The sequence below is a fragment of the Mesoplodon densirostris genome, chromosome 6, assembly GCF_025265405.1.
Source record: "Mesoplodon densirostris isolate mMesDen1 chromosome 6, mMesDen1 primary haplotype, whole genome shotgun sequence".
Classification (NCBI taxonomy): domain Eukaryota; kingdom Metazoa; phylum Chordata; class Mammalia; order Artiodactyla; family Ziphiidae; genus Mesoplodon; species Mesoplodon densirostris.
This window is the reverse complement of record NC_082666.1, coordinates 78,788,125-78,812,502: the sequence shown is the minus strand read 5'-3', so window position 1 is coordinate 78,812,502 and position 24,378 is coordinate 78,788,125. Positions and strand designations below refer to the sequence as shown.

General features: G+C 40.6%; 1 protein-coding gene and 1 pseudogene across 4 annotated transcripts in view; one reads left to right on the top strand and one right to left on the bottom strand.

Moving 5' to 3' along the window:
• Positions 1-24,378, top strand: part of TRPM3 (transient receptor potential cation channel subfamily M member 3) — an 832,457-nt gene that overhangs the window by 621,077 nt on the left and 187,002 nt on the right. The window lies entirely within an intron of this gene.
• Positions 3,499-3,934, bottom strand: LOC132492588 (transcription and mRNA export factor ENY2-like; annotated as a pseudogene).

Here is a 24,378-nt window from a genome sequence, read left to right as displayed (position 1 = left end):
ATAATTCAAAGATTCGCCAGTAAGTGACTAATTAAATTATATGTAGACATACAGTGAAAGACTGTGAAGTTATTATGAGTAATGGAATAGCTCTGTTTGGGCTCCTATGGAAAGATACCCAATGGTAGTTTTTATGTCCTTTTCTTAAGTTAAAGCCTATTGTACAACAGTAGAACTGTGTGTTTATGATCACATTTACGTTTTTTTAAATTGTGTGTGTGTACATATATGCTTACAAAATATCTTAAAGGACACAGGTGAACAATTATAGCTTCTAGAGAATGAGACTTGAGGTAAGGGAAGTAAGATGAGAACTGACATTTTCCACTAATACCTTTTAAAAACCTCTCAGTGTTGTTTTTTGACAATGACCAATTATAGCTTTTATAAAAGGAGGGAAGGAAGGGAAGGAGGGAGGGAGAGAGAAAAGGAGGAATGGAGAGAGGGAGAGAGGAGGAAGGATGGATGAAGGAAGAAAACTTTTTGGAAGTAGTCAGCCTATCCGTGTTCAGTACTTTCTTCCCACAAGTGTATGTTTATCATTCTTGACCTGTGGGTAAGGAGCCAACACAGCTGTGTTTGACACACCTTGATTTCTCTTGCTCACTGAGTCTGCTGGCAATTCTTTGCTTGATCTAAGACAAAAGGAAAGAGTCAAGTCAGGAGACCTAATGGAAGAGGCTGCTTAAAGACATGCCATGGAGAATAATATTCTCAAATCATATAAAGGATGTGTATAAAACAATAAGACAGCATAACAGGTTTGAATCTTATATTTCATAGTGGCTGAAATCAGAGTCAAAATTATCTTCCCTGTTTGGAGTTGGTAAATGACAAAATAGCCTAAATTTATTCCCAATCCTTAGCCATAACCAGATAGCCTAGTATAATGGGGCTACTGAAAATGCCCTACTTCTATACCTCTACCATGAGCACAATTCAGTAGAGCTAAATTGTTCATTTTCCTTTTATTAGGCTCTTGGGCACCCCAAAGTCCAGCTCCCCTCTCCCTGGATCCTACTCCCTGTGATGGAGTAGGCTCACACACCGCTCATTCAACAGCCATTTCATGTTGAGTATTGCCTGTGATGCTCACACTGGAAAAAATGGCTCCCACTATATTCTTGACTCCACTGTACTCTTAAGATGCTTTGTATGGAGCCAAAATACATGTCAAAAGTTCATCAGCTTTTCAAAATATGGCAAGAATGAGAACTCAAAATATCTGTCATCTAAAATAAGTAGTGATCGCTCTCTCTGTTATTTTCCCCTTGATAGTTCTTCTGTTACTCCACCAGTATTTGCTTGTGTGCCTACAATATGCAAAGCACTATAGAGGTGGCAAGATAAATAAGACATAGATGTGCACTTGAAGAACTTAGAGTTTCACAAATAAGTTAACAATAACTAGCTATTGAGCACTATTCTAAAACTTTACAAGGAATAATTGATTCAGTCCTTACAACGACCCTATGACGTGAGTACCATTATTATTCCCATTGGCCAAAAAGAAAACTGAGGCACAAAGGATGTCAAGTAATAGCCCCCAAGGTCAGACTGCTAAAAAGTGGCAGACCCAAGAAATCTGCCTGCGTCCATGCCTCAACTGTTGTGCTCCACGGGCTCTCAGTATGCAAAGGGCTGCATTAAACAGCAACAAGTGTCAAATGCCCTTGAGTGATACGAACTACAACAGGAATTCAGACAGAAAGCATTTTTGGATGGAATGTTCATGGGGGCGATGTAGTCAAGGTATTCTCAGGAAGATTTTGACAGGTGGAATGTGGGCAATGGATTGCAAGCCATGTGTGTGAAAGCTTTCAACATTTAGAAAGGTAGTGCACAGCATGTGGTCTAATTACATTTATTTTACTTTCATTAAATTGTTTTTCTTATCTTCATAAGCAGAATTTCAGCTGCAAATTTAAATAAGGTCTACATGTGAACTAGGCTTAGTTTGCTTTTTAGGAAACACGATCATCAAAATCATGAGGATAAGAAGATGTTTCATTGTTTCCCTTTTATTGACCCTCAATAGAATGATGTAAAGGTAGAATATAGTGTAATATGATAAATGGAACATTATTGCATATACATAGATATAGATATATAGATGGGGCAGAAGCAGAGCAATTCATACTCATGGGATTCTATATATCTATAACTATATATTATCATTGGTATTATATATATATATATATATATATATATATATATATATATATATATATATATATATATATATATATATATATATATATATTTCACCTAGTTCATTGCCTTCATTTTCCAGATAGGAAAGCCCACTTGGAAAAGGTCAATCAAGTGTCCTACCTAAATTCATACAGTGAATTAACTGGCACAGCTTTTACCTGAACTCACGACTCCGAACTCCTAACTGCTACTCTTTGCTCAGCGTTGTCATTGCCTTAGTTTGGGAGGTACTTCTCTTATTCTGTTTAACAGAGTACCAGGGGAACTCAAATAACAAAAGGTTCTCCAGGCACCTGAGCAAGGAATAAAAGCAGGGCACTTAGGATATCAACGTATTTGATGCAAAATCCTTAGCCCTTTATTCTCCAGTTTTTCCCCTTGAGACCATTTTCTCCACTGCATCTTGAAGGGTAAGCAAGGAAGTATCAAGAGAATTGGAATCACAATCAACAGACACTGGATGTTCAGACATTTCCATTTTTAGCCATGCAACAAATCGGCAAAAATCTGGTTGAGCTGCACTAAAATGCCATTTAACTTTTGTTCATTAGGACTTGATAACTGTGGGGGGAAAGAAAGAAACTAAAAATACCAGTATGCTGTTCAGTCTGCAGGAAAGACGCAGCTAAGCCAATTTTGTGCTTGGTTCCTTAAACAAGCACTTCTGTGGTAAATTTCCAGGAGGGTTTGTGTCATCAGCTCTTTGAGGTTTTGCTCATAACATTTAACAAGCTGTCTAGTTGTTGCACAAAGTGGTGGAGTGGCCTGGGGAGGTGTGTGCTCCCAAGCTGAATTTATGTTCTCAGGAAGGTGCTAATTAGTAACTTTCTGGAAAATGTACAGTAGTTACTCTTGGCTTGTTTTTTTTAATTCATGAGATATTTATTAAAATAACACATTTAGGGAAAAAAATCAATACAATTGTATGCATCATTACTGAAAACTGTATACCATCATACAAAAAAGGATTTTATTTTGGGAAATCGATTCCTAATTTATGGCAAGTTACCCCCCCCCCCCACGTTGGGTCTTCGTTGCTGCGTGCAGGCTTTCTCTAGTTGTGGCAAATGGGGGCTACACTTCGTTGTGGTGCGTGGGCTTCTCATTGCGGTGGCTTCTCCCGCTGCGGAGCGCGGGCTCTAGGCACGCAGGCTCAGCAGTTATGGAGCATGGGCCTAGCTGCTCCACGGCATGCAGGATCTTCCCTGACCAGGGATCAAACCCGTGTCCCCTGCGTTGGCAGGCGGATTCCCAACCACTGCGCCACCAGGGAAGTCTGGCAAGTTTTACTTTCAGAAATAAAACCACAAAACAACACAATCTAATTCAATCTTAAAGGCTGGCGTGCTGAGCAAAGAATGTTCTTATTCTTTGCAGGAGCTCCTTCTTTACACTGTCAGGTACCAGGACTCTGCCTTTTGGTGTGATTTCAGCCACCAACTCATCAGTAGTAATGTGTTCTAGTCCTTTTTCTTTAATTACCTCTTTACAGTGTGCCTTCAACTGATCCTTCCAGCCACATTCAGTTAATTTAGCTCTCAGCCACTCTTTGAGTCATTCTCTTTCTCCAGTTTCTATCAACTTTTGGTTAATTGCTGCTCTCATCTGCTCATCTTTGTTCATCTTGCTAACCACCATCACCGCGGGCAAGGGCTGTCCCTTCCCAGTGACGAAATGACCCTTGCGCTGACGACCGTTACCTACCACACTCTTGGGCTGCCAGGACCTAGACCCTCCTTGGCTTGTTATTTTGCAAACTATCGATAATCCAGAAGAACCAACCCTTACATTTTGTGCTTCAAGTGATATTGCTTTGTGTTTTCCCCAGTGAGTACCTTCTTATGAAAAGGCAGCCCTGCCAAGTTATGGGCACTGAGGAATTACCAAGTGATGTTTTATGAAAAATGGGGTGAGACCCTACTGTGCCTCTCACTAACCAGCTATCCCCTGCCCAACCAACAGCCAACAACTACCACCCCAAGCTGTGGCTGCTCTAGAAGTCGGGCTTGATCCTAGGACACTAGGGCTAGAAGACCTAACTCAAGGATCTGGGCCCCTCTGTAAATGCTATTTTAGGGAAGGAGCAAAAGGGGCAGAAGCATATTCTCCTGAGGCCTAGATTTGAAATGAGATCCTGCCTGAGTCATCTAGCCTAAAACTAGCTTGTTAGTAAGTTAACAACTCCAGAGACATTATTTACCATTAAATTTCTCTCCCAGTTTGGGATAGAATAGCCAGAATTGGTAGGAAACCTGTTATAATGAAATGTCTTTGATGACTTTTTTTGGGAAGATAGATAGATAGAAAGATAGATAGATAGACAGATAGAAAGAGGTATATGATAGAGATAATATGTGACAGATAGATATAGATATATATGGTTCTATCTATCTATCTATCTAATTGGTCATTTTCTTGGCCCATGAGAGAAGAGAGGGAAATGTGGGGATCTCTTCAGTAAATAACATGAGCTATGTTGAGTGACACATTGACATTGCTTTCAATTCCCTTTTAAAAAGAAAAGTTAAGTACATTAGCCTCTGAAGAAGTACTTCTTTTAGGTCAGAAGTAGCTAATTACCAGAGAATAAGACATGTATCTCTAGAAATAAGGAAAAAAAAATGTTTTTAAAGGGAGAGAGGGAGGAATCCAGTATTTATTCAGCCTTGGAAGACATAATTATTGTTATAATTAGTATAACAAAAACAAACATTTCTTGAGGATTTACTAAGTGCCAAGCATTGTTACAAGCACTTAACATGGATTAACTCATTTAACCCTTTAACCACTAAAACAGTTATCTAGGCTGAAACAGAATAATGAAGGCTATGTCCTCCAGCAAAGGAAATGTTGATTTTAAGGACCCGTTTATCTGAGGGAGCAATGAGACAAGGCATAGCTGGTACAGAGTGCTGTTTGATGCTTTGCATAGGTCTGAATATGCAGTTGGGTTGCCATCACGTGTAAATTTATAAATTGGGAGATTGGTCTGCTTTAATAAAATGTGAATCCAACCATTGGGTTGTAGAAATTTCAAAGATTTTATTTTTTGACAGGATGCCTGCCATTTTTCTCTCTTGATTCCCACTTGTTTTATTCATTTTGGGGTAGTTGCCAATTAAACCCAATTGGTAAGTATAATTAATGGACAACATGAATTTCCTCTTAAACCCCAACCAAGAAAATTAACCGTAGAAATAGTCATTTCCTTTACAAATTCCTAACACTATCCCTCCCTGTGACTGCTGTTTATCTCTTCTAAGACATCCAACCACACCAGAGATTAATTACTCCCTATTATTTACCATCTTAATAATACCACATAAGACAGAGAAGAGAGAAATGAGCATTTATTGAGGTCCAAGTATATTCCAGGCACTGTGCTAGCATTTTCATATATACTGTCTCTTTCAATAGTCACAAAAACCCTTCAGAGTAGGAATTATTATCTTCCTTCTTTATAGTAGATGAAATGGCATCTCAGAGTAGTTAAGCCCTTGTTTTATATCCAGTTAGTGGTACAGACAGGTACAAACCTAGGCTGATAAGATTCCAAAACCCTTGCTCTTTTCGCCCCACATAAGGAAGCATTCATTATTTCATTCAAAAAGACACTCCGCTAAAATTTTGTTACCTTGGAGGGTTTGGGGGTCATTATTTCATTCAACAACTATTTGAACACAAACTCTGTGTCAGACACGGGTTGAATATTGGTTCAGCTGGGAATAATCATCAGCAGAACTTTGGGTGGAGGACAGTGGTTAGTGGCAAATGGTAGAGGAATTCACAGGAACGAGATGAGGAGGAAGTAGGACAGGGTGGTGGCATGGGCGGTAGGGGTGAAGACAAACAGAGGAGCTCCTGATCGTGTGCCCATGGCTACAGTCTTTCTTCATGTGACTCGTGGACTTCCCTTTGTCATCCTATGCCTGAGAATATATGAAGGAGGCTGGGAAGGCAAAGGGACGTTCAATTGTCATCACTGGCATCTTTTTGATCATTGCACCATCATCCAGTGCATTGGGGTAACCATGACATGAAGTTTTCCATCATTGAGCTCATAACTGTTCCATGAGATAAATAACAACTCTGTAAGTTAAAGGTCCTAGCAGAACTTCATCCAGGGAGCCCTGGAAGTAAGAAACAGTGAATTTATATTCTCAGAGACTGACAGCCCTGGATTCAAATCAAGTGACCTGAAAAGGATGTTAAACTTCCTCTGGGCAGACTACATGTATATCAGGAACATCTCATTGTCTTCTTTGGATGCTGTAACATGTTCAGCCTAATCATTCAGACTTTTTACTACTGGTAGAATCAACCAATCAAGTAGAAGACCATCCAAAATACAAATACCAAATTCATGATCAGTTAACTTTGGACTGTGATAACTTGCCATTTTCCAGATGCTCTCAAGTGAATGTGTTGTTTGAAGTTTTCTCAGCCTTTTAAAGAATTTTCCCTTCAAAGGATAGGTTGTGTGAAGAAGACAGTTGCAGTTTAAACATCTGCCCTCTCTTCATTTTATAAAGTGGCTTGACAGAAGTTGGCTGTGACACTGAACTGTTTGCCGCGCTTGTTAATGAAAAGTCACCTTGTCAATCAAGAAAATAACGGAGTCAAAAGAATGATATTGAAGGAGTAGAACAAATTTTATTGAAACCTGTTTCTTGGTATTTGCCTGTCTTGTTTATCTGACTTATTTTCCAATTCAAGCTAGGAGCTCTCTCTTTTTTAGGAAGGAACCTCATTCCACATTGGAACTCTCTGTTCAGGGACTGGGACAGTTCCTGTAAACAAATGAGTCTGAAACAGGTAACTGTCCACCATTCTGATAAGACTTAGGTTCTTTTACACGTAGGGAAGAATGCTGAGATCTTTCAGATTAGAAAGATTTGGGTTGCAAATGTTTGACTGGCATTTTGGTCTCAGTTGCTGGTCAGAACTAATAGGTTCTTCTGATGGCAACTTTCTTGGTGGGACTCAGACTCTTCCTTGTTTCACTAACTGGAAGACCTTCCATATCTTCTCATTTGTTGTTTTTCTAGCTTTCCTCTCCTTCCTAATGCCTGTGGACCTTATGTCCCACCCATTCCAAGCTACTTGCAGTTTCTCTTAAAGGACATGCCCTGTTCGATGTGTTTTTGTCCCATTTTGACATTTGCTGAAATTCCAGCCTCTCCCAACTCTACTTATTGGCAAAAACCTACACTCTTAAGTCTCAGCTTGAAAATCTTCTTTTTTCTGAAATACTATCAGAAACCATAGACACATGCGCGTGCGTGCGCGCGCGTGATCCTCTTAGGCTCAGTTATTCACCACATAACCCCCGTTCCCACAGCACTCTGTATAAACCTGTGTTGTAGCATTGCCTCTTTGGTGGAGTGGTTGTCTGCCTGCGCCTCCTCTCCATCACCTGTAGATTGTGAGCTCCATGTGAGCAGAGCCTGAGTCATACTCACTTTTGTCATCCTGCAAATCTAGCACAGCACCTGGCACATGCAGGTAGGTAGGTGCTCAATAAATTTTTATTGTAAACATCAATATTTGGTTTTCTGGCCTTATTTTTAACTCTCGTTTCCAACCTGATGTAAAAATGTAATAGAAGAGTTTAGAAACTAAAAGCTATATAGAAAGGACACATAATAAAACAATAATACATAGATTCAGGGAGGATAAATAAATAGGAACGTGTACAGGCAAAGACCGTCAGGCATACTTCCAACTGTCATGGGCATAAAAACGTTTATTCTGGAAATTTGACTGCATTTCTGTTGACTTGTGCTTGTTGTCAAATCATTTCTATCTTGTGGATTTAGAGAGTCTAGGATATACATTTTTGTAGCAGCCAATGCCATCATGGCTTCATTATTTCCATTTACACAGAAAAAGAAATAAGTATTGATTTTTCTGCACTTATCTAAAGTGATAATTGCCCGTGGCTGCTTTTCAGTCTAGATTAGGATCAACCATTCAGTAGAAATGCATAGCTAACTTTAGAAAGTTAGACAAACATAAAATAGATGGGAAAACTTGTGCTGACTGAGTACTTTTCTGCTATAATCAACAATTTTACAGTAGGTTATATTTGGAGACGATAAGGTATCTCATTCTCTAGGGATCTTTTAAAATAGCGGGCTGAGATTTTAATTCACTGGAGATGGGTCAGGCCAGGGCAATTGTCATAGGGCCCTTCAAAGCCCCTTCCCAGGATTTAAAATAATTTGCCCATCCTTTGAAAATACTGTTTGGATCATTTCAAGCCATTTAAACTACTGGATGTAAGCCTATATTTCATATACGCTAGGAAAATGACTAGAAGTCGTTCTCCCAAAATGTCAGTAATAAAGTTGTCCTAAGTTTTAACAGAATAAAAATCTTTTAACTTGAACCCTCAGCTTAAGATCATTAAGCCCTGAGAAATAGGAGAAAAATAGAGATGTTATGCCCTAATACTGGCCAAATAAGCATGCAGGGTTTTTTTGTTTTTGTTTTTGTTTTTGTTTTTTTTTGGCATCCATCACTGAAGCAACAAGCACTCTTACCCTTACTGAACAGGCTGTCCCTGTTCTGCAAGGAGGCCAGATTTCACAAGCCTCGCAGAGTCCCCACATGCTGCAACCCTGCAGGCAAACACTCAAGTCCTAAATCCCAGGCAGAGGAATCAACAGTTCTTGTTGGCTAACGAGCCTTGACGTCTCTGGGTCCACGTGGGGTTTTGTGGGCAATTCCTGGCGGAACGAGGCAGGGTGGAAAACCAGGTGCACCTTTGCTAAAACAGAGGAATGAGGATTGAAGAGTCAGCTTTTCTGGTCATCAGAAAGATCTGAGCTGAACCCTTCCTCATTAGCAGCATTTCGTCCACCCAAAGGGAGAACACAGGAAGTGCATATTGACTCTGGTTCACATCAGAATTTATTATGAAATCATGGTGGAGTTTGGGGAGAAGTGAAAAGTTCATTACACCTTGTATTTCCATTTTTCTATCCTGTTTTCTTGGTTTGAGTGGGGCAGGGTTTGTTTTGTTCCATTGATTTATTTATTTCCATTATTCAAGTAATAAGAACCGTTGTTATGAGTATGAATTACTGTTCATAAACTTAGGTATGTAGGAAATGGCACATAATAACAGTTTTCCTTAATTCAAATAAATCCAATTCCAAGCCCCCTTTCCATCTAGTTTTGGTAAATTCAATCTTTATCTGTTAGGTCTCTCCCTCTCTCTCTCTCTCTCTCTTTCTTTCTCCCTTCCTCCCCCCTCCCTCCTTCCCTCTCCCTCCCTCTCTCTTTCATTCTTCTTCTCTCCCTCTTCCTCTCCTCTCTCCCCATATTCCTCTCTCCTCTACCCTTGTCCTCTCCCCTCCTCCCTCCTTCGCTCCCTCCCTCCCCCCTCTCTTCCCCTCTCTCTCTCTCTCTCTCCACCCCCTTCCTCTCCTCTCCTGCCACCTCTCTCCCTCTTTCCTCTCCTCTCTTCTCTCCCCTCCCCACTGTCCTCTCTCTCTCCCTACCCACCTCTCTCATGCTTATGGTGTACCTGGAAAATTGAATAAGAGCCTTTTAACCTCCCTCAGCCAAGGTGACCACTGATAAAAAAAAACTGCCCAAGCCTGCTTGGTCCCTCCAGGGTGGAAGGCTCTGGTGCTGCCTGGCCAAGTAAAGCCAACGGTATCTTTGCTGCAGCTGGCATCCCTGAGCCCAGGGCTCTGCAGCCCCGACTCAGCACCCCAAAGTGCACTTCACAGCAGCCCCCTCAGACCAGATGCCTGTGCTAATCCCACCCTTAAGGAGTTTACATTTGAGTGGAAAGAGACAGAGAACAAACAAGTGAAATACATAGTGTATTGCATAGTGATAAGTGCTGGGGAGAGACAAAAAGCAAAGAAGGCAGAAAGGCAAGCAGGGAAGGGGCTGCAATTTTCAGTAGAGTAGGGGGAGGACTCCCTGAAAAGGGGACATCTGAGTAAAGACTTGGAGGAAATGAGGGAGCAAGTTGTGTGATGTTTTGGAGACCATTTCCAGCAGAGGAAACAACATTAAAAAGGCACTGAGGTGGGAATGTGGGCAGCATGTTTGAGGAGCATCAGGAGGCCTGTGTGACCACGTGGGAGGAAGAGTAGGAGAGGAGTGGGGAGGAGGCCAAAGAGGAAACAAGGGCCAGGGCCAGGGAGGACTGTAAGACCTCTGACTTTCACATTCACTCTGTGGGATATGGGAGCTTGTGGAGTTGTGAGCAAAGGAATGAGTGGTCTTGTATGTTTCAATAGACTCGCTGTACCTGCTGAGTTGAGAGTCGTCCAAACTGGGAGCAGGAATGAAAACAGAGATGCCAGTCAAGAGAAAATGGCACCAATCCAGGCAAAAGCTGATGGTGACTAGACTAGGGGTGGTAGCAGTTGAGGAGGTGAGAAGTAGTCATATGTGAACTATGATATGAAGGTAGCCCAGGCAAGATTTACCATCAAATTGGATATGGGGTATGGTTCCAGATTTTGGAGGCTGATCAGTAGAAGAATGGAGTTTCCATTTTCCAGTCTGGAGAAGACTGTGGGGATGGGGATGGCAGGGATGAGACCATATCAGGAGCTTAGCTTCGGACATGTCAGATTTGAGAGGCCTCATAGCATGTGTGGAGATGTCAAGAGGGGCACGGTTATGTGAGACTGAAGTTCAGTGGAGATATTTGGCCTCGAATTATAAATATGGAAGATGTCTGTGTGTCGACAGTATATGAAACCATGTGAGTGGATGAGATCACCAAGGTAGCGTGTGAGGAGAGGACAGGACGGGAGAGGACCAAGAACTGAGCTTCGAGACAGTCCTTCTATCAGAGGAGAGACCAGCAAAGGAGATAAAGAAGGAGCAGCTAGTGAAGTGAGAGGGAAACCAGAGGAGAATGCTCTCTGGAAGCCAAGCAAAGAACATATTTCCAAGAGGAAGGAATGGCCAACTGTGTCAAATGCTGTTGATGGGACAAGTAAGGAGAGACCCTGGAACTGACCATCAGGGATGTTGCGAGTCCTTTCTGCCTGTCCCAGGAGTTGGATAATTTCCTCTCCATCTCATCCGCTTCCACCTCTCCCCATCAAATACATTTGTCTTTGTCTTCCTCCTCTTCAGGGCCTCAGCGAGCTTAGTTCTTTAACAAAAACCATCATGAGAGCTTATCTTCAGGCCACCAGCGTAAACCTCCTGTGAGAAAAGACAACCCAGTGGGCCCTTTTGGAAATAAGGAGAAGAAAAAACAAATTTAAAACGAAATATGAATTAACTGATAATCAATGATCCTGCTACACAGGAAGATATTACTGACTTTTAGGCAAAGTACCAAGTAGAGAGTAAATTAAATTTACGTAATTTCCAGCAGTGCAGCGAAACCCCTGTTGAATTAGGATGAAGTGGTGAGCCATTGGTTTTTAAATGGCTGTAGGGGTTGAATTGCAAGAAGGGTGCATATCTTCTAGTACGGTTAATAGTTGACCCATCATGTGCAGCTAAAACAGGTGTCAGGGCTTGGCTGACACAGGTTTCCAGCTTGGTTGGTTTCTCATTGACCATAGGCATACTTGGACTCAACATACTAACAGATGTTGCAATATGTGAATCATATTTATCACATTAGTTAGACTCAGAGGTTGGCAAATTATGGCCTGTGGGCCAAATCCAGTGCGTTATTCATCTTTGTAAATAAAGCTTTATTGGAATATAGCCGTTTCCACGCTCCATCTTCCATGCAATGTCTCTGGCTGCTTTCATGCTACAGTGGCAGAGTTGAGAACTTGCAGCAGAGATCATCTAGCCTGCAAAGCTGAAGATATTTACTATCTGGCCTCTTACAGAAAAAGTTTGCTGACTCCTAGTCAGACTTCAATAGACTATTAGAAATATAACAGGGACATTTCAGTCCTACTCCATGGGCTTTCATCTTAATTTATTCCAGGGGGCACGTCTTAGATTTCACTTCTTTTCACAGGTGAAAAGTCTCCACTCCCTACAGCTTTATGCTAGGGCATTGGTTCTCAGAGTGTGGTCCATGGACCAGCAACAATAGCATCATCCGGGAACTTGTTAGAAATGCACATTCTCAAGTCCCATTCTAGACCTACTGATCAGAAGCTCTGAGGCTGGGGCCCAACAGTGTGTATTTTAGCTGATCCTCCAGGTGATTCTGGAGCATGCTAGGCTTCAGAGCCATCCTACTAGAACACACACTGGTAAGAAGAGCTGAGAACTGGAAATGGGCATTTCCACACACCTCTTCTTGTGATAATTTTCAATGCACAAACTAGTTCTTTGCACATTAGAATCAGGATTTTAAGAGCAGTCCTTAGAGTGCCACACTCTTCTATGTAACATTAGGATAACCCATTTACTAGAATGATAGTATTAGCACTGATTATTGATGTCAAGTGACTCTTGGTGGCAGCAGTAGGAATAACTCAAGTGGCTGTTTCACACCAACTCAACAGAGTAGGGTAATGAGGTTAACCACCCCCATGCCCCTGGGCCTTGACTGTCTCTTGATTCCTCCTCACAACACTCCAGTGTGCTTAAGTGATAGAATGTAATGAGACATTTATTTATAAGAGAGAAAAGTAGAAGTTATTTATATCCAACTCCATCAAGGATATGCTAGAACACGAGAAAAACTTTAAATTGATCTTTTCCCCCTACAGGATTTATGCAGGTGCTGTTGTATTGTTGTTGCTATTTTCCTTTGCTTAATGATCTAATCCTTCCCTGGTGCTTCATCCCTCTGTGTGGCTAGAGGAAGAAATATCTCTGATAACAAACAGCTGTGATTTATTTAGATGGAGCTAGAAACTGGATCTCAAGAATCAGGGAGGGGCAACAAGTGAGTCTTAGCCTTTTTAAGCCAGGAGGAGGTGAACAAAGGAACAGTGAACAAACTCAGGCCCCTTTCTAAATATACAGAATTGGCATCTATTTTTAAAAATCTGCTAGAAACAAGTTTGAGACCCTAGAGTGATCATATGTACAGGTTTGTCCAAAACTAAATAATTCTGGTTTATATTGATCCTTGTCATCCCAGAGTAATTATTAATGACCTCTTCACTTGCAAGAATGTCCTGGTTTTTGTATGATAAATCAGCTGGTCACCCTAGTGAGAGACAGGCGAGTAGATTGTAGAGTGCAGGCTCTGAATTTCCTAATAGGTCTCTGAAACCCTGTTCAGATATGTGATTTACTCTCAGTGCCTCAATTTATTTAACTGTAAAATGGGGATGATAATATCTCTATCATAGGGTTGGTGAGCAGATTAAGTGAGCATATACAACTTGCCTGACTGAGTGCCCAGCACCTGGTGGGTGCTTCGTAGCCGCTACTTTCCCTACAGGAATAGGAAACTGCCTTCAGTCAGTTGGCCGAGTGGACTTCACTACATGAAATCATTCACTGCAACCCAGGAATTCATAAGCCCCCTTGTTTGGGTTCCATTTTTAATAAGCTTTTTTAAAATCTGTGGCAATTGTTGTTTCCTTTTAAGGAGCTGTAAAGACATTAAGAAAAAATTGTCTTTCAGAAAAGGCCGTATTTGCATCTAAAAAATAAGATCACGTTAACAAACTTGAACCAGAGGTTCAGGTCTGTTAGATGCTGCTGCAAAATGAACACCAGCAACAGAAGTGACTACATTGTAACTCATGGTGTTGGAGCTTGAGGAAGTCCAGTAAATTATAACTCACTCTTGACAGGACAAGATTCAAATTGACCGAGAGTTGAACACTGGAGTTAGGCAGATGGAGATCAAAATATCACTTCTATTAATGATGAAGTAGTTGAAGATAATGACTTATTGTGAGGGCCAAATGGGTTTGCCTGCTTACCTCAGCCCTCAGACAGCCAACCAGAGGAGAAATTTGGGTCTACAGAAACAGTTTTACTAATATCACTGACTGGCACTGGTCCATAGAGGAAGATGAGAAAAGATGCTAAATCCTCCTCACTGAGAGACTTTTAGTAGACTAGTCCTATCCAATCAAGAAACATGGACATTAGCCACCACCAACCAGGTTACTCAACTCTATATATAGAGACAAGAGAAGGACAAGGGGCTAGATGTGTCACATTAATGGAGCCCTCCACATGGAAACTTGACACCAGAGGAAAGAAGGTTTCCCATGACATTGTCATCATATTTCTCACTGAGGATTTAGTAACAGTGAAAATTTGATCAGATTGGACACATTATCTTTTGGAAAAGATGCCAGATAATCAAATAAAAATGTATCGCTTTTCCCAACTGCTGGGCAGAAATTGGATTAAATACCATTACTAGCTCCCAAATAATCAGCACCCTTCCTTTGTCTCATACATGATAATGGCAGTCAGTTATTTTAATAACTTCAGTAACCTTTGTGGTGAATGAAGGTCACTCCTGGCCTACAGCAAGTTAGCTGCTAAAACATATCCATCACCTCAGAGAGAACAGAATTAGGTTTCTACTTCAGTCATGTAGTTCCCTGTTTATTTCAACTGGAGGAAATAATAGCTTTCACGGACAGCCTTCCAGCAAGGGGAAGAGTGTAAACCTTTGTTCGCGTCTTTCTTCCCAGTGTCCAGGACACATTGTCACTGCAGCTGGGTCCAATTCTGAGAAATAATAAGGCTTCAATTTAAAAGTACAAGACAGCTGAACTGAAATTGGCTATTCAAGTTCCTAAGAATCTGGACTCTTGCAGACTTAATCCAGATGGACAAGGCAATGTGTGAGCACCCACCCAGGTCATTCAGCGTGTTCTTTTCTTGGTCTCTGACCACCACTAAGACCAATAGTGAAGGCCTGTAAAAGGACACCAGGGACCACTTAAATGGCTGTCATCTCCACTTTCAGTAGTTTGCATCAGTAGTATTGAGGTATGATACTTAGTCCCCTTATAACAACCCATCTATTCATGTTGTTTCAGCTGTGCTAGTCCCAAGGTATAGACCCTAGGCATTGTACCTTCTAATTTTACTTCACAAGCATTTATTTGAACTACCTTCTAAGTATGAGGCACTATGGAAACCAGAATGTTGTCTAAGAGGGGTGTGGGTGTTTCTGTCCCAAAGAGTTTACAATGTAGTGGATGAAACTTTCATTAAAGCAAGGCAGAATTTAAAAACTGCCAAAGGATATGTAGAAAAATAAGTAAACAAATAATGGGACTACAAAGGAATGAATAATTAATACTGCCTGAGGGAGTTAGGAAGGGCCTCAGGAATTAGTAACATTTGAACTGGACTTTGCAGATTGAGTTAGGGTTTCTGAGGGGCTGCAATAAATAGCACCTCTTTTCCTCTTCCAAGTTCTAAACACTTTGAGAAATGAAAGAAGTAGTTCATGGGACTCAGAATATCATTTTTAGTTGGGGGACAAGTTAGCAGACATGGCTTTTAGACTGTTGACCAAGTGGGATTATTGACTCCCCAGAATTAGGCAGAATTCCACAGTAAGCCTTCATTCCCTACCCCACCACATACACCCACAGGGATAGGGCCCTGGAGGAGTTGGGAGATGTCAGGCTTCCTGCAGGCAGGAAGATGCCAAGAGAAAGAAGAGCGAGACTGAATGGGCAAATCAGTTATTCTTCTCAAATCTACCAAGGAGTAAAAGCATAGAAAACCCAAGGATCTGCTTAGGAAAAATTCCTCCTCATGAAACCAAGAGTAGGGAAAGATACTCCTCTCTGAAAATTAGGATGGCTAAAGGGAAATTTAAAAATAGTCCTAGATGGAGGATAAGGAAGATAGTCTGGATGAGACTAGAATCAGAATGAACAGAAAGTTCTGGCGAGAGAGATGAGGCTGTGAATAAAGGTTGGGTCCAGAATATAGGGAGCCTTGTCTGTCATGCAAAATTATTTGGGCTTTTATCTATAAGCAATGGGAACCCACTAAATATTGTTACAGAGAAGACTGTATTTACAGATGATAACTAGCAGTTATATGATGATTGTTGTAGAGGCAGAGAAATCAGTTAGGAAGCAATCTCAGTAGTCCACAGGAAAACCAGTGAGCGTAGAAACTGGGCATTTGACATCATTCCTGATTTCAGGAGAATTTAAATCAGATCTAAGTGCCCTGGATCTCAGGTCAGTTGATTAAGGGAAAATTGCTTATGTCATAAAACATTTGAAAATTTCTATAGAAATAATTACATTGTCATATAACCTATGAGCAATCAGGATATACTTGAGGTGATTCAGTATCCTGCCTTCCTTCTGTACCCCAGATTTTAGTGAACAACTACTACATGTAGAACACTCTATGATATGCTGGGAATACAAAGATAAACCTACCTACAGAGAAAAGAGATGTCCAAACATGTAATTTAATGAGAGAAAACTTCAAGAGATATGTAAGGTACTATGAGAATTTTTTCCTTGATATCATAGTAGTTGATTGACAAATTTATAAAGTATATTCATTGGCATGGGCTTTTAAGAAAAGTAAATGCTATAAGAACACAAAAGTGAGAATAGTTAATTCTGCCTGGTGGGGGTGAAAGGGAGGGGCCTAAGGAAGACTTGTCTTTGAGCCTGGGAACTGCAGGATGCATATAAGTTCTCCAGGAAGAGTAAGTCAAAAAGAACGTGCCTTAAAGAGAGAATAGAACTTTTCACATTTGGTGCAGGGAGAAGTAATAGCAATCTCCTTCAAATGACGCAGAGATTTTTTTTTAAATTATTTTGGAAGGGCAAATTAATATACAATTTTGCCATTACCAGCAACATTTCCCTCTCTCTTACCATTTACCTCTCCTACCCAGCCATGCCCTGCACTGTGGACTAGGTCTTTCCAAATCATAATTCCCCTGGCTGCTCTGCTGCTTACTAATTCTGCCAAGAAGCCAAATGATCTTGTACGAGCTGTGGACCTAGATCCTGGCACATTTATAGGGGAGTGTGGGCAAGGAATTATAAAGTAAAATGAGTTAGAATCACTTTGATTACCTTACATTTGAGAAGGCAAGGATGCCTTTTGATGTGGGTTTTGAACAGAGCAGAAACTAAGAAGACTGTAGCTTTGTTTGAGCGAGTTTTCTTGTAGACTTAGATCAATTACATTAAAACATTCAGCCTGCAAACAATGGCCCCAAAGAAAAAAACGCTGGCTCTTTCCTTCTATGAGAGTAATACTTGCCTTACAGCCCATGGAATTGTCCATTCCCTTTCTTGAAACGATTCACCTGGAATGTTGCTTGGATGTCCTGGAAACATACAGACGTTAATATCAGAACATTTTAATCAGAGCTGTCTGGCCATGAGGGAATAACTGTTTTCCATTGATTAAGTCAAAAGCTAAGTTTGTTTACTAGCATGTAATATACTTGGAGTCAACTTATGAGTTTTGTTATTTGGCATTTACATCTTTGTCCAGCCCACAGAATTCAAAAGACTTAAGCTGATTGAAGCACTGAGGAGAGGCCCCTTGGTAGAAGACATCTGGGGAGTGACAAAAAGATTACCTACCCCAAAGCAGAAAGTTTCAGTGTTTTGGATAGGAGATAAAGGAATTTGCCTTCCTAAGCATATTACTGGTCTGCATGAGAGAATATTCAAACTTTGGAAAAGTGTGTTTCAAATTATTTATTTGTCGGAGCATACTTTTGGTTTAAATCCATAAAATGCATTTGTCGTCATGAATCATTTATACAGTTAAAATAGAAACCTTTTACAAACCTAATAAGTATATATAAGAATCTTTATATTTGTTTAACCATATAGTTCTCAGTAAGTGCCAGACTCTGTTCTAAGTACTTGACAAATAACTCATTACTCAAAACAATGCTGTGAATTGTGTGCCAACTCTGTGTATTAGACACTGTGTAGAATTCTAAAATATATTGTTGGTTTATCAATTCATATCAAGATGTATTTATGCCTTTCTAGGATGTGCATAGTTCCAGCTACCATGTTAGTAGTACAAGGTCTAGACATGCTATCAAAGTTTACAGTAGCAAGGAGGTAAAGTAGACTAGAGTGACCCATGCTGAGTTAGAAAGTGGGCGTCAACGGGAAGCAGCAGACAAATGAAGGTAGAGGCAGTCATGGAACTGGGAATCAGAGTCAGAGATCAGGACAGGACAGGTTCAGCCCAGTTCCAGCCAGGCAGCCCATGATCTAAAGAAAAGAGTCATCATCTGAGTGAGACAGGTCCAGGCTTCCAGAGTATAGGGCAGAGATGGTCGTGGTGTTGCATGAAGAAATGCTTCCAGAAAAGTCCACTGAAATCAAGGCAAAACCCCAGTCTTGGGCCCACATTGCCAGGGAGGGAGCAAGCAAATGTCCCAGCCTGGCTGGCTTGTAGAAGAGGGTGCCACTCTCCAGGAGCCAAGGGTATTCAGAGAGGACGGATTGCTCTCTCTGCTCTTGGGCTTAGAGCTCTCTGAAGACCATCTGAATCCCTTCCGCTGTCTGAGTGAAGCTCCTTGATCGACCCCATGAGTGAGTCCTCTTCTCTTTGAGAGAAGCAGAGCGGCTCACCATGACTGGTAACCAGGTTTCCCACATGAGCATCAGTTAAGCTCCAAAATGAAGGCCTGCCTGACACTGTGTAGATGGTAGGCTTACACCCAGTTTAGAACTGAATATTGCCTCTTAAAGCCCTACCTCAGGGCTTCCCTGGTGGTGCAGTGGTTAAGAATCCGCCTGCCAATGCAGGGGACACAGGTTTGACTCCCGGTCCCGGAAGATCCCACATGCTGCGGAGCAACTAAGCCCATGCACCACAACTACTGAGCCTGCGCTCCAGAGCCCGTGCTCTGCAACAAGAGAAGCCACCACAATGAGAAGCCCGTGCACTGCAACGAAGAGTAGCCCCCGCTCACCTCAACTAGAGAAAAGCCCACGCACAGCAACAAAGACCTAGTGCAGCCAAAAATAAAACAAATAAAATAAATTTTAAAAAAGAAAAGCCCTACCTCAAAAAAAAAAAAAAATCTCTGCTATCCTCCATTTTTCTCTTACAAAGAGCCCTCAAATACTGTCTCCCTGTGAGGGTCCTCAGACTGAGAAAAGAGCATCTGAGGACTTGCCATGTTGTTAAGGACAGGCGAAGACTTCCTTAGAGTCAGCAGAGGTGAGGCTGGGGAGGGGAATGTTTGGTGGCAATAAAGAGAAACTCACTCAAAATATATAAAGGAGTATTTCTGATAAAGAGAAATGTGTTTAGAGGAAGGTTTGCAAACTACGGCCCACCCTGTTTTCATATGGCTCATGGGCTAAGAATGTTTTTTTTCATTTTTAAATGTTTGAAAATAAAAGAATAGTTTTGTGACATATGAAAACTACATCAAATTCAAATTTCAGCCTCCATCTGAAAATTCCATTTTTCTCGTTAATAGACCTGTAGTAAAAAAAAAAATGTATTCAATTGTGTTTTGCAATTCATCTATAAACATTCTGTATAATTTGTTTTCTCTCTTGCTATATAAGTACCTGCATGATGTCTTCTATTTTGCCCATTGTCCTACAAAGCCCAAAATATTTACTGTATAGCCCCTTACAGAAAAAAGTTTACTACCTTTGATCTATAGGGGACTCTGTACAAACTACAGCCAAGTGACTGTATCTTGAACTGAAAAGTCACTAATAATCCAGGCAATAAATCCCTCTCTCCCTCTCCCTCTCTCTCTCCTCTCTCTCCCTCCCTCTCTCTCTCCCACTCTCGCTCTCTCTCTCTCTCTCTCTCTCTCTCACCCCCAAACACACACACTCTTTCCCTCCCTCTCACTCAGGCCACGTGATCTCTCCTCTGTGATGCACTCAGTTCCCTTCTTTTCTTCCTGCACACAGACTTCTTTGCTTGTTTATTCACCCTGACATGGTGCCATCAGAGCTATCACTAATAGAGGCTTTACTCCCCAAATACTCATGCCCTCCCAGTCCCTCCCAGTTACTCACCTCGGGTTCAAGGTCTTCATTCAAATTGCAGGAAGGCAAATCTGGCCCACTGCAGGTCTGGAATCTACCTCCATTCCAATCAGCTTTGAAAGATGCCAAGTAAGGCTGCTCTTCTGTGCTGCGGACAGTTCAGTTCTCTGATAGGCGAGTGTGGATAGAGAGGACATGATGGGAGTTGCCAGTACACATGCCACAGTGACCTCTTTGGTTGGCTTTCAAGATTTTTACATTCAATCCACTCATCCACTCCCCCAGTTCTGGCCTTTGGCCTTCAGTCGCTACATGGGAAAGCAAAGCAAGAAGGCAGTGTCCAAAATTATAGTCCTCTGGTGGGGCCTAGTACTGAATTCCTAAGAAAATACCTGCAGCGTTGATAATGCGAAAAATAGATTGGTTCAACAACAGAAAAAAATGCATTGGAAACAAACAGAAAAAAAGGGGATTGGCTATATTAATTTAGTAGATTTAACATTCTTAGTCCCCAGGGTAAGAAATGCTATGCACCATCTGTTTTCAGTCTTTTATCATTGTCTCAGAGATGTGTTTCCATGAATTCAAACTCTATATCTTCAGCGTCTTGACAACCTCATATCTTCAGCCAAATTTACTGAGATTTTAACTGCCAAGATAAAATATACATGTATGTTTATTCTGGAATATTGGCACTAGCTTTAAATATGGAAAGATTGTGTATGGATGGGGTCTGTTAAGTTAAATATCGACAAGGGAGTTGCCATAGGGATTGGTGATGATAGGAAAAGACATTTAAGCAATTTGCATTATCTTTACCCCTGCCTAGTCCTCCAATGGGTTGGAAATTTATGCCTCAGGGAAAGACCCCAGCCCTCTTTCAAGGAATTTCTTCCCCACCAGAAAACCAAAAGTGTCTAAAAGTGAAGCATCTTGTTGCATGTGGTTTCCTTTTGACTGCTTAATAATTTGTGCAGTATTTTATATTTCCAAATGCTTTTCTAAGCATCCATTTAGGTGCAGAATTATAGTGGCAAAAAAAATGTAGTAAGGATATACATAATTGGTTTGAACTGGGATTGGCATTTACCAATTGAATACATCATCAGGATTTGCTAAAATGAATGGGTTTATTACCCATTTCCAAGTGGGATCAGGCACATTCCAGTAATAGTTCTGTTGTCTTGAATAGATAATGTATTCTGTCTCTAAAACATGAAGGCAATATCTAAAACATCTGCTTCCATTGAAGACTGAGGAGACATTCTAGTTAAAATGAGATGCATTTTTGTTTTCTTATGTCATTCCTAGATATTTTCTTGGGCTCACTCTGTTCCTTAGTAGCTCAAAGATTTCCAATCACGTTTCTTTTTGCCAAAAAAAAAAGCATATTAAAATATTATCTTTCTATACAGTAATATTCTACAGTTGTACCTGAATATTCACATTCTGGGAATCTTCCTAATTATAAGAAGCACCTTAAACTTAATAAATAAGAATAGTATCGAGTGTTGTCAGTTAAACACAGCTGATTACCAGCTTTATCTAATTTTCGTAAATCCATCCCACAATTTGCAGACCATAGAAGAGATTCATTAAGGGGAGCAAGAACCTAATTCTAAAACTATTTGTGAAAAGCTGTGGTATTATGCAAACTTCCGCCACTATTTCTCAAGTAGAGAGTAAACTGGTGCCCATTAAAATGAAGCAGATAGCTTGACTGCTTCTCCTCCCATCACTACAGTAATTGTTAATGCCCCCCAGGTCTGTATAAAGTTCTGTTTGTAAAATACAAGATCTTAAGGGGTTAGTGAGTTTTTATGGCCCCATTCTAGTCCAGAAACAGGAGATGGTGACCAGTATATCTATTGGTCGAGTCAACCATTGAATCAAAGACCAGACTATACAAATGAAAAATGGGATAAAGGGGACATGTTCAGTGTTTTTTTTTTTTTTTTTTTTTTTCGTTATGTGGGCCTCTCACTGCTGTGGCCTCTCCCATTGCAGAGCACAGGCTCCGGACGCGCAGGCTCAGCAGCCATGGCTCACGGGCCCAGCCGCTCCGCGGCATGTGGGATCTTCCCGGACCGGGGCATGAACCCGCGTCCCCTGCATCGGCAGGCAGACTCTCAACCACTGCACCACCAGGGAAGCCCAGTGCTTTTTAATAATATATGCATTTTAATGATATAAATTTAAAATTTTGCAACATAAAATATATTGACAAGTTCTCACTGTATGCACACTTTCAAAGCATATGCATTCTCCAAACAAACTTCTAAATCATCAAGAATCACATAATCCCAGAACTGGCAAGGCCAGTGTGTTAACTGTGCTCATGTTATTGCTCAACAGCTTTAGCTGGTAAACAGAAATGCCTGCCCATCACTGCCAGACTCATTCTCAAAGTGATTAAGATCTTCAAGAAGTCATCGCTCACGTAGAGTTTGAAGCCTCCTTTCTAAATGACCTGTACTGTAATAATCACATGATCTGTGGCTTTGGTCATTAAGATTTAGCTAAATATCAATCTTCTATGCTCCATCTCCATGTAAATATAAACCGTTTTCCAACAGCAAAAATATTATTCCTTAGGCCCACTGGCATTTTAGATCATATATAATGATGTTGACAGTAAACCAAAGGATTAATTTGGTTTGATCAAAATTCTATTTATCCAAGCATTTCACTACAATACACCAAATATTTTTACAAGTGGCTGAACTGATCCTACATTATAGTCTCACGTCGGCAGAAAGAGAAGAAAAAGGTCTTTCAGAATTTTAAGACATTCTTCTCCCCCTGCCACCTCCTTCTTTACACCACCCAACCCAATCTTTGTTTACGCCAATTTTGACAACATTTGAATTATTGGAAGCCCAGGCTTAACTGCATAGTGGTCATAACAAAATGGGACAAACGTCTAAGAGGTTATCTTCTGCAAAGAACCCTTAACTGGGGTTCAATTTATAATTTGAAAGCCCGAGGTCAACCTGGAATCCTCTAGAATGTAGTTGCTAAGTCCATTACTCAAGCTCACATTTTTGTAGGCTATAATGCTTCCAGTTCCAAAATTACAGAAACTAAAAAGTGTGGCAAACATCTTGCCTCTTCCTGAGTAAGCAACTCTGCGTTGCTCTAAAATTAAATTCTAATGGAAATCTCTAAGAAGTTTTTGGTTATAGTAGAAAATGAAAAATTATTGCAATCAACTAAGGAATTAGCCTACTTTCCCCAAAACCAAAAGAACAAGTATTGACCAAAAAGATCTCTGAGGGGCCTAGATAAAATGAGAACATTTTGGTGATAATAGAAGTCATATTTTTTTAAAACTATAAATCTAAACTACTTTTTGTGAATGGTCAGTAGTTTCAGCTGAGCAAGGCTTACATTTGTGAGGCTCTTCAAAGGAATTTATGTTAATTTTTTTGTGGGCATAAAGAAAATGGTAGTGGTCCTTATGAATCCAGCTGGATCTGCAGTGAATTCCCAAAACGTTTTCTTTATTTCACTAATAAAGAATATACCGTTCTTGTTTTTTAAAATGCTTTTTCTGTACTAATGATGTCATATGCTACAGATTTGTAAATTTGTGGTTTTCTCTAGAGACTTTTTTTAATATCCTACGTCTAAAATGTAATTTAGAAAAGAAAATGTGAACAGAAGAAATAAAAACAAGGAAGAGAGAAAGGAGTGAAGGATGGGAGGAGAAATAACCTATAGACAGTGCTTCACCTTGGAAACTTTGGCCAGTCACTGTAACCGGGTAGTAATAATGTGATATAATTTCCCTGGACATAGAGTTTTGTTTGAAAACCCATTCTAGAACCTGTCTCAGAGGCCTCAGTGGGCTTCATAAAAGAACATAAACTGATGCTCTTTGCATATATAGTGGTCCCTCAGTATCCTTGGGGGATTGGTTCCAGCCCTACCCCCACAGATACCAAAATTGCGGATGCTCAAGTCCCTTCTATAAAGTGGTGCAGTATTTGCATTGTAGCCTACACACATCCTCCTGTATACTTTAAATCTTCTCTAGATTACTTATAATACTTAATACAACATAAATGCTATGTAAATAGTTGCCAGTGCCCGGCAAATTCAAGTTTTGCTTTTTGGATCTTTCTGGAATTTTTTTCAAATATTTTTGCTTCACAGCTGGTTGAATTTGTGGATGTGGAACCCACAGATACAGAGGACCAACTGTATATCAATGTTCTTAATTTAGGGTGGGGCTTTGTAAGGGTCCATTAGCAAGATTTTTATGAATAGGCTTCAGGGATCCATG